At 44.1% G+C, this 11824-nt stretch overlaps 1 pseudogene; it reads right to left on the reverse strand.

Annotated features, from left to right (window-relative positions):
* Positions 1–9378: 9378 nt before the first annotated feature.
* Positions 9379–11299, reverse strand: LOC149980868 (E3 SUMO-protein ligase ZBED1-like; annotated as a pseudogene).
* Between the last annotated feature and the right edge of the window lie 525 nt (positions 11300–11824).

Raw genomic sequence — 11824 nt, forward strand, 5'->3', positions numbered from 1 at the left:
AGATCCGCCAGTCAGCCAGACTCTTCCAGATCCGCCAGTCAACCAGACTCTTCCAGATCCGCCAGTCAACCAGACTCTTCCAGATCTGCCAGTCAGCCAGGATCTGCTAAAACCACCAGCCAGCCAGGATCTGGTAGATCTACCTACCTGCCTGAGCTTTCTCTCACTCCCAAGCTTTCTCTCACTCCCGAGCTTTCTCTCACTCCCGAGCTTTCTCTCACTCCCGAGCTTTCTCTCACTCCCGAGCTTTCTCTCACTCCCGAGCTTTCTCTCACTCCCGAGCTTTCTCTCACTCCCGAGCTTCCTCTCACTCCCGAGCTTCCCCTCACTCCCGAGCTTCCCCTCACTCCCGAGCTTCCCCTCACTCCCGAGCTTCCCCTCACTCCCGAGCTTCCCCTCACTCCCGAGCTTCCCCTCACTCCCGAGCTTCCCCTCACTCCCGAGCTTCCCCTCACTCCCGAGCTTTCTCTCACTCTCGAGCTTCCCCTCAGTTCCGATCTGCTCCTCAGTCCAGTGGGTTTCTGGGTGAGGACTACTAGGACATGGTCGGCGGCGAGGGTGGACTATCCAGGGACGCGAGGAGAGGGGACTAAGACATTGACTGAGTGGGTTCCACGTCCCGCGCCGGAGCCGCCACCATGGACAGACGCCCACCCGGCCCCTCCCTATTGTTTTGAGGTGCGTTCGGGAGTCCACACCTTGGGGGGGGGGGGGGGGGGGGGGGGGGTTCTGTCACGCCCTGGTCTAAGTATTTTGTGTTTTTCTTCATGTATTGGGTCAGGCCAGGGTGTGGCATCGGGTTTTTGTATTGTGGTGTGTTTTGTCTTGGGGTTTTGGTGTGTATGTATTGGGATTGTAGCTAGTGGGGTTATCTAGCAAAGTCTATGGCTGTCTGCAGTGGTTCTCAATCAGAGGCAGGTGTTTATTGTTGTCTCTGATTGGGAACCATATTTAGGCAGCCATATTCTTTGAGTTTGTCGTGGGTGATTGTCCTGAGTGTCTTGATGTCCTTGTTTGATGTTATTTTTCGGTTTTCGTTTTGTTTATTGTTTTGTAGTGTTCGTGTTTAGTCGTGTTTACGTTTGTTTAAATAAACATGGATCGCAATCGACACGCTGCAGTTTGGTCCGACTCTCCTTCACTATATGAAAACTGTTACATTTTTGCCCTCCCACGTCTGTTTATACACAGATCTCCACTAAACATAGCATCAGATAGTTTATCCGTCTCTCTGTGACCACCGATAACTTCAGAACACAGTTGACTACAAATACAAAGTTGTCAATGTCTTTGCAATTGAAACCAACAAGTGACATGGAAAAAGACGCTTCAAATGAAAACCGAGATGACTGCATTAAAATATAAACAGTATGCTATAGGCCAATTTCAATCAGTGAGTCAATACAGCTTCACCTCATTGATTCCCCCCATGTTCCTGTTTTGGGATTTTCTTGTCTCCAAGAAAACACTGCAGAGTGCCATGACCTCCTGGAGGTCTTCAGCAAGGCACGGCTACTTCTCTTCCCCTGCATCGTCCCTACGATTGTGCCATTGACCTTCACCCAGGCACCACACCACGTTGTGGTTGGCTATATTCGTTATCCAGCCATGGAGGCCATGGAGGAGTATATTGAGGACTCTCTGGCTGCTGGAAGCATCCGTTCTTCTGCATCCCCTGCCGGCGCAGGGTTTTTCTTTGTGGCAAAGAAGGACAAGACCCTGCATCCATGCATTGACTACTGGGGTCTTAATTACATAACGATGAAGAATCGTTACACCCTAACACTCCTCTCATCGGCTTTCAAACCTCACCAGGGGGCTACCATCTCTTCCAAACTGGACATTCGGAATGCCTAACACCTGGTTCGGATACGCAAAGAAGATGAGTGGAAGACAGACAGCCTTCAACACTGCCAGTGGACATTATGAGTACCTAGTCATGCCGTTTGGTCTCGCCAACGCCCCCGTTGTCTTCGAGGCCCTGGTAAACGATGTGCTCCCGGACATGGTAAATCGTTTTGTGTTCGTCTACCTCGACGATATCCAGTTTTTTTCCCGTTCTGCCCAAGAACACATCCTCCATGTTCGACAATTCCTTCAGCGCCTCCTGGAGAACCAGCTATTTATGAAAGAGGAGAAGTGCGAGTTCCAATGTTCTACAATCTCCTTTCTGGGATATGTCAATGCTGAGGGAAATGTCCAGATGGGCCCTGAAAAGTTGTAAGCAGTAGAGGATTGGTCCCAACCTACGTCCAGGGTGCAGCTACAACGTTTGGGTTTGCCAATTTCTACCGCCGTTCCATTTGAGGCTACAGCACCCTGGAAGCCCCCCTCTCTGCGCTCACCTCTCCCAAGGTACCGTTCACATGGTCCCCAGCTGTTGACAGAGCCTTTGTGGACCTGAAGCATCGGTTCACTACAGCCCCCATCCTCGTCCATCCGGACCGTCCCGTCAGTTTGTGGTTGAGGTTGATGCTTCTGACGTTGGAGTGGGGGCTATCCTGTCCCAGCGGTCTGCCCAGGACCAAAAGCTCCATCCCTGTGCCTTGTCATCTCTATTCTGCAGCAAGAAACTACAATGTAGGTAACCAAGAATTTCTGGTGGTCAAGATGGCAGTGGAGGAGTTGAGGCACTGGCTTGAAGGAGCAGAACATCCATTTTTGGTTTGGACTGACCATAAGAATTTGTAATATCTCCGCACAGCCAAGCAACTTAACTCCAGGCAGGCCCGGTGGGCTCTGTTATTCACCAGATTCAACTTCACCATTTCCTACCGCCCAGGGTCCAAGAATGTGAAACCTGGTGCCCTCTCTCGCCTATACAGTTCCGCTGCCGCCGAAACCATCCTGCCTACCGCCTTGCGGATTCAGTGGGCTGGGTTATTGACACCCTGGTCCGCAAGTTCCCAGCCTGCCCCTGGAGGGGCCCGGCTAACAGGTTGTTCGTCCCTAATTCAGTCCAGTTCCGGGTCCTGGAATGGGCTCATTCCTCCAGGCTTACCTGCCACCCGGGTTCCTGTCGAACCCTGGCCTTCCTCCGACAACGTTTCTGATAGCCTACAATGGTTCATGATGCCTCTGTCTTTGTTGCCGCATGCACTGTTTGTGCTCACAATAAAACTCTGCGGCAAGCTCCGTCTGACCTCCTTCAGCCACTACCTGTCCCTCATCGTCCTTGGTCCGATGTTTCCCTGGACTTTGTCACTGGGCTCCCTCCATTTGATGGCAACAGCATCATTCTGACGGTAGTGGATCGGTTTTCAAAGGCCGTCCATTTCATTGCTCTCCCCAAACTACCCTCTGCCAAAGAGACGACCCAGCTCCGGCATGTCTTCCGGATCCATGGACTCCCGATGGACATGGTCTCCGACCGGGGTCCTCAGTTCTTGTCTTGGTTCTGGAAGGCGTTCTGCACCATTATTGTGTCGTCGGCCAGCCTGTCCTCCGGATTCCCCCCCCCCCAATCCAACGGCCAGGAGCGAGCGAACCAAGACCTGGAAACAACCTTAAAACCTCTTGAGTGTATGGGGCAGTATTTTCGTGTTTGGCTGAAAAACATACCCAATTGAAAATGCCTATTTCTCAGGTCCAGAAACTAGAATATGCATATAATTATCAGATTAGGATAGAAAACACTCTAAAGTTTCCAAAACTGCCAAAATATTGTCTATGAGTATAACAGAACTGATATTGCAGGCGAAAACCTGAGGAAAATCCAACAAGGAAGTGCTGTTTTTCCTGAAAGCTCTCTGTTCCATTGGATGCCTTGCCTCCATTTAAAGGGATATCAACCAGATTCATTTTCCCATGGCTTCCTCTAGGTGTGAACAGTCTTTAGACATAGTTCCAGGCTTTTATTTTAAAAAATGAGCGAGAAAGATCACATCGTGTCATTGTATGGCTGGGTGACCGCAGCATTTTGTATGCACAAAAGCTTGGAGCATCCATTTTCTCTCTCTCTCTCGCTCTGAAGAAGCTACATTCCCGGTTGATATATTATCGATTATATATTGTAAAAACAACCTGAGGATTGATTATAAACTTGTTTATAATACAAACATTGTGGATACTATTTGGAATTTTCGTCTGCGATGTCGTGATCGCTTGAGCCTGTGGATTTCTGAACATAACTCACTAACCAAATGGAGGTATTTTGGATATAAAAAATATCTTTATGGAACAAAAGGAACATTTATTGTGTAACTGGGAGTCTCATGAGTGCAAACATCAGAAGATCATCAAAGGTAAGCGATTTAATTTATTGCTTTTCTGACTTTCGGGACCAATCTACTTGGCTGCTAGCTGTTTGTAATATTTTTCCTACTGAGAGAGATGTGCCTACATAAACGCTTGGTATGCTTTCGCCGAAAAGCTTTATTGAAATCTGAAATGCCAGGTGGATTAACAACAAGCTAAGCTGTGATTTGCTATATTGCACTTGTGATTTCATGAACATTTAATATTTTTAGTGATTTAATTTGAATTTGGCGCTCTGCAATTCAGCAGTGGTTGACAAATTATCCCGCTAACGGGATGGGTGCATCAAGAAGATGCCTTGTCTCGACCAACCCCACTACCTGGAGTCGACAACTGGTCTGGGTGGAGTATGCCCAGAATATTCTTCCCTGTTTGGCCATGGGACTCTCCCCTTTCGAGTGCTCCATGGGGTTGTTCCCAGAACAAGAGCATGAAGTCAACATACCCTCGACCCAGATGTTCATCTGCCGCTGTCAGCGTACCTGGAGGAGAGCTTGGGCGGCGCTTCTCATGACCAATTCCAGGTATCGTCGACAAGTGGACCACCACCGGACTACGGCTCCTCGCTATTGCAGAGGGTATGTCTATCAACACCGGACCTGCCCCTTTGGGTGGGTCCTGTAAAAGTTCTCCCGATTTCATTGGTCCTTTCCCCATCTCTAAAGTCCTTAGTTCCATTGCTATTCGTCATTTGTTACCCCGTACCCTGTCTAGGATTAAGCCCGTGTCTCACAGCCCTTTGTCTTCTGTTTCCAGACCCACCCCTCCTCCCCATGTCATCGATGTCCATCCGGCGTACACGGTGAGACGCCTCCTGAGTGTTCGACCACGGGGCAGGAGTTTCCAGTACCTGGATGACTGGGAGGGTTATGGCCAGGAGGAGAGGTGCTGGCTCCCCGCTAGAGACATCCTGGACCCAGCACTCATTGCTGACTTCCACCGCCGGCACCCTGGTCAACCAAGTATGTGTCCAGGTAGAACGCTAGGTGGCACCCATAGAAGGGGGGTACTGTCACACCCTGATCTGTTTCACCTGTCCTTTTGCTTGTCTCCACCTCCCTCAAGGTGTCACCTATCTTCCTCATTATCCCCTGTGTATTTATACCTGTGTTTTCTGTCTGTGCCAGTTCGTCTTGTTTGCCAAGTCAACCAGCGTTTTCCTCCTAGCTCCTGTTTTACCCCAGTCTCTTGTTTTTCTCGTCCTCCTGGTTCTGACATTTGCTTGTCCCTGACCTGCCTTTTACCTACCCCTTGGACTATAATAAATATCAGAGCTCAAACTATCTGCCTCCCGTGTCTGCATCTGGGTCTCGCCTTGTGTCGTTATAGTTCAATAAATTGAGTTATATTTTGCTACTTGAAGGTCTGTAATTTGTCTCAATATATTTCAAGATGTGTAGCCTAACGTGCACGGTGATTTGCCAAATCTGTGATTTAGTGTGGTTTTATTGGGTAAGCATGAGAGTAAGCCGCCTCAATATTGCTCATGGGAGTTTTACTTACTTAAACATGTTACTTACTTAAACAAAAGGATTATGATTGGAGATACAATTTATATTAATGTTCCATTGGGTAGAGATCAGAGCCATGTTTATAGATGTGTGGCAAAAGAGATGGGACACTGAGCACAAGGGCCGGCATTTATATGCCCTCCAAAGAAAGGTTGATGACCAAGATTCAAAGGTGAGATTAGGAAGGAAGAGGTGGTGTTGGCTCGATTGCGCTTAGAACACTGTACATTGAACTCGTCATTATATCTGGTTGGCAAGCATGTGAATGGTTTGTGTCTGGAGTGTATGGTAGATGAAATGATGGAGCATGTGTTGTTATATTGTTGTTGTAAGTATGTTGAAGTGAGGGACAGATTGAAGTGTAGGGTCATTGATGTTGGATGGGGTTGGAAGAAATTTTGGGAATGGTGGAAGGTCTAAGGTTAATTAGAAGTTAGTAGTGCTCTTTTCTATTTTCTCAGAAGTACTGAGTTAGGTAGGAGGATTTAGAAATGTTGTAAACCATGATTGGCAACACACTCCAGCAGAGTAGGTGGCGGCATGCACCTTTTAACGTTGATTTGCGGACCACTGTTATATCATAGAGGAAGAAGAAGAATACCAAACTAAGAGTAGGTGGAGGAGGAGATGTGTCACTTGATGGGTTTCGAAAGCATTTGAGGGTGAAAAGTAAAGATTAAGAAAATAAATTCTGCAGGAGCAAGTAGCAAGAAAGCAAACCAAGGTAAGTTGAATATAGCTAGAAAGTTATTCATTTTGCACATTAATGTCCTGTTTCCAGCTAGTCTAAATAATTTATTAAATACTAAATGTGATGCAAGCTAAAGTTAGTTTGCTAAAATGTTTTTCTAGCTAATGTTAGCTAGCCAACAGTTTAGCCTAAGTTACCAATTTAGAAAACAATTTAATTTTGCTAACTAGCAAGCTAGATATAGCAGTTTTAGCCTTACTATCAAGCTAGCTTGATGGTAAACAATTTAAACCTGCAGGCTAACTAGCCAGCTAAATATTTTGCTGTAACAGCATGAATGCACAGAGAGTTCTGCTGCTCTTGGAGCATAACTGTGTCAATCACAGTAGGTATTGCTGCTCTAAGAGTAGTTTTAGTCAACTGGATCTTCTGCTGCTCTAAGAGCAGAACTGTACTGTGTTATCTTGATGTTGCTGGTCCAGAAGCAGCTCAAGTAAACTATCAGCACTGCCGCTCAACTAGACCTAGATTTTGCTGCTCTAAGAGCAGAACTGTCAGTACTGGGCTGCATTCCAAACATGAATTTCCGGGCAAGGGCGGTCCATTTAAAAATCCTTCCTTCCTTCCTTCCTCGCCACTTGCCCTGCAAGTGTATACTCCTCAGCCCTCAAATGAAGTGGACACTTCCGATGTATAACATCTGACGAGTATACACTTGCAGGGCGAAGATGGAAGGAAGGAATTATTTTTAAATGGACTGCCTTGCCCGGAAATTTGTGTTTGAAATTCGTCACTTGTTCATCCTGCAATGATTGTGTTTTCAGCTTGTGGGTGCTTTATATGAGCTACAGTCAATTAGGATTGCATGTCTAATTATATTAACTATATAACTATTTATACGCCTACTGTATGATAGCTAGCAAATTAATTAGCTAACTAACGTTAGCCTGTCTAGCTGGAACTTCTGAAGAAGGAAAGTGTTTTATTTCTACAATTTCCAAAAGCTAACCCAAACAAACTAGATGTGTTTGTGCATTAGTAGCACAATTGAACTGATTTACATTCGTTTTTACTTGCACTTGTATGTTGACTCCATATTAACGTTGAGGTTTTCATTTTTGGCGGACTTTTGTTAGTGGAAGTACAATAATCGTGAATTGAATTATGGGGCATTTTAGGCCCCGAAGGGAACATAATTGTACACTCGCAAACTCTATTAAAAAAGGGAACATAATTGTACACAAAACAAACTCTATTAAAAAAGGGAACATAATTGTACACTCGCAAACTCTATTAAAAAAGGGAACATAATTGTACACAAAACAAACTCTATTAAAAAAGGGAACATAATTGTACACAAAACAAACTCTATTAAAAAAGGGAACATAATTGTACACTCGCAAACTCTATTAAAAAAGGGAACATAATTGTACACAAAATAAACTCTATTAAAAAAGGGAACATAATTGTACACTCGCAAACTCTATTAAAAAAGGGAACATAATTGTACACAAAACAAACTCTATTAAAAAAGGGAACATAATTGTACACTCGCAAACTCTATTAAAAACGAGGGCTGAGGGGCTTACGTTGAAAACTTCCCTTGCTTGACTAATCATTTGGACCGACGACAAATATGGCTGCTGTAAGTAGACGAGGGTGTGTCTTTAATGAGTTTGAAACAAAGTCCTGGTCATCAGTCAGTACTGCATATTCCTCTTTCCCGACATTCTTTTATTCCCTTTTTTAAGGATGTAAAGTGTGTACTCGAGACGCATGTGAAATGCACTTCAAATAGACAGGGTAAAATTTGTGGAACGTTCCAATAGGAATCTATTCCAAAACTTCGTAAAGTACAAGGATGCCAACAAACAACGCAAACAGAGTAGCATGATCAATTTACCTAGCTAACTATCTGCCGAATAGGCATAAACTCACCACTTAACTTATTCTTAATGTTTGTCCATAGGTTACCAGAGTGAGGAGCGACATTTTCGGAATAAACGTGGTGAGTGAAAAACATAATTAAATTGCCCACTGCGGTATCTTATTCTGCAGATTCCTGTTGGAACGTTCCACAAATTATACCCACCCCTTCAAATAAACTCTGATTTGACTACTAACATCACTTATTTCCTGACTGTAAAACATAATGTATGTTGGGTCGTCTTTTTGTTCCTAGGCGTGTAATGAGCTGGGTCAGATCTGGATGGAGTCAGGTGTGAGTGAGAATGCCGTGTCTGGACTAGGGGTGGACAATATGAACAAAAATTAATATCACAATATTTTCTACTGTCCGGACGATAACATATATATATACTGTACCATTGTTTAAAAAAAATTTAAATAGTTTTTTTTAAATACATGTTATGAGCCCTTCAAAGTTAATAAATGACAAAATATTGCTTTTAACGTTATAGAAACAAAGGGGGCATTGCACATAATTTTTTTACTTCTGCGTAATCCTGTGCAAACATGAAACTTTAAAAATATATGAAAACAAATATGCAGTAAAATTCAATAAACAAATATTTAAAGTACTTGGGATGTAAAGAAAATGGCTACAAATGGCTTACTTTTTCCTGCTAAATATAAGTGCAGTCTTTTTTCAGCATAACACCAGTCATTTTGAATTGAAGTTGTTAACCTTTTCAAACTAACTTCTTCAAGCATTAACCAGACAGCGTGTATGTTTCTCAGTTTACCATGTAACAATTCACTGGCTCCCTCTTCACAAGTTCTGTGCCAGGAACACCAGCCTATTGACAGATTCTGGCTTCAAAGTTGCTCTGTGGCATGTGACCACATTGCCCCTAGTGCTAAATGCTCTCGGAGGGTGAACTTGTGGCAGGGATGCCTAAGTATTTCAGATAGAGTTGTCAGACAACTCACTTGTGGGAAGTTGAATGTGTGAACTCGCTACCAATCCAAAGGATCAGCCTCACTGTCTGCTGCCATCATCAGAGTGTAGCTGTCCAGCTCTTGCTCGATGACCTGTCTCTGGGTTCTTAAGGCCGGTGCACTACTGGTTTTCTTAAAAAAGCTCCCAAGGCTCTTCTTGGACTTCTTTGCTGATTGTGGAGCAGTGCCAGCTTCTTTCCCACTCTGGTCCTCTTCAAGAGAGAAGTCTCCAACATCTGTGTTCCCTACCAGGAGGGCTTCTGTCTCTGAGGCAGCTCTCACCTACACCTCCACCAGCTTCTCAGTGGTGATGTAGGTGGTCTTGAACCGTGGGTCCAGAAAGGTAGCTATGGTGAGCAGCTCATCTGTTTTAGGGTCGGTGTATTTGTCATTCAGGTAATCTCGGACCCTCATCTTAATCTTTCGGGTCAGTTTGGCTCCGCCCTCATTTGATTTCAGAACCTCCGCCTTGAACAAATGGAGGACGGGCTTCAGATAGGACACACTCACGTAAGTCTCTCCTGACAGGGCATCTGTGAAATCCTGGAGGGGCTTAAGTGCTGCCGTGATAGATTCAAAGACCTCAATGTCTTGCCAGGAGGGTGCAAGGTGCCGTGCTTTTTTTGTCTGCCTCGAGGACTCTTACCATCATCTGCAGGTGAGATCCCCACCTTGTCGGGGATTCCGTGATGAGCTTGTGGAGGGGAGGCTCAGTTTATCCTGTGCACTTTGTCAGGACCTTCTGCTTCTTCCAACTATAGGAAAATGTGCTGACCACTTTCTTGCACACTTCTGTGGCCCGGGAAACCCGAGGTTCGTTTTGGACACTCCTCTCTGGAAAAAGTAAAAATTTGAAAAATAATTACATTTGAATCAACTTTTATTCAATAACATTGCATCTGCTGTAATTACAGCAATTTACAGTATGGACTCTGGACATGATTACAAATGTAATCCATCTATAGATTTACATACAACTGTTGTGATTAAGAGAGCTATGTTGCTTTAAAAAACGGGATCATTTATTGCGAGGATAGATTCATATATTGAAACCATTGGCTAATGTATAAATAAATACAATAATGTTTGGATATTGCACACACTTACAAATACTATATATTTATATAGCTGTATATATTTGGCTTAACTTATAAGAAGGATCAGGCAGTGTAATCAGCTATAACTTTAAACAGAGGAAATTAAGAGTACAATAGTTATTCTGCATTTTAATTAATATTGTTTTTAAGTTACGTTGTTTTTCTAACTAGCTCTGTGTTTTTAGACGTTAAAACTTACCAATGGCAATGTGTAGCCTGTGTCTGAAACACCCTAGTCTTGTCCATTTGTTCAGCTCTAATGCTTTGATCATGTTCAATCCGCTGTCAGTAGTCATACATACTTGACGAGACTCTTTCAAGCCCCAGGATGAAAATGCCCCCCTCAGCCCAACTGCAATTATTTCTCTAGTGTGGTTGTCTGGGAAATAAGAGGTCTGAAGGCTTTTGATTTGCAGCTTCCAGTTGTCATCAATGTAATGAATCGGGAGGCTAATGTAGGGCTTTGTGGTCCGGCTTGGCCATAAGTCGACAGTGGTAGAGAAGAATGCAGCGTTACGAATTTCGTTGGCAACTCTGTCCCAACATTTTGGGTAGAGTTCTGGCAGACATGCTGAAGTATTTGACTCAGGGTCTCGTATCTTGGGTCTAGAGTTCGAATCGACTTTCTGAAACCGTCCTTCTCCACAGTTTGAATTGGTTTCATGTCTTTCGCTATGTGATACGTAATTGTACTCGTTCTCATTCCACTTCTTGCTCGTCTTGTCATATGGAGTACCACTACCGAATGATGCCTTGAGTGATAGCTGAGTGCAGGCCTGGTTTGAAGATATCTTGGGACTTGCTCCGGGGATTTGTTGCTCGCATTCTGGTAGATTCTTCATATACGTGCACATGCAGGGTTTTCAGGTGGTGAAAAAGATTGCTGTAGTTTCCACCTTTTGGCTAGCACAATGCGTCACACAACTTACAGTACTTTTTTTTTGGTCGAGGTCGGATATCTTAACGCCAAACCAGTTCCAAATGGCAGAGGAGGCAAGCTTTTTTTTTTAACCAATTCTTTGTCGTCCTGCAAATCAACCTCAATAGCTTTATTTCCCTTGTCTTCAGTCATCCTCAATGCTTGCTTACAGATTGGCACCAGATTTTCGGACACTTTCACTTAGGAAAGGAGTTTACTTCACTAAATGTTCTCTTACTCTGCTGTTGCGCATGCTTGTTTTGACTTTGACTGTCAGGCAGATAGCGTGTAACATCATGCTTCTAGTTTTTTTTTCTTTGCTAAAAAAGGCTGTTTTTAGTCAAATAAACATTTTGAACTAGCCCACATCACTTGATTAGAAATTTTGAACAAAACAAAAATGTCTTATTTAATACATTTATTAAATTGATCAAGATCTGCACAATAT

The sequence above is a fragment of the Oncorhynchus mykiss genome, chromosome 9, assembly GCF_057628025.1.
Source record: "Oncorhynchus mykiss isolate SJ-2025 chromosome 9, ASM5762802v1, whole genome shotgun sequence".
NCBI lineage: Eukaryota > Metazoa > Chordata > Actinopteri > Salmoniformes > Salmonidae > Oncorhynchus > Oncorhynchus mykiss.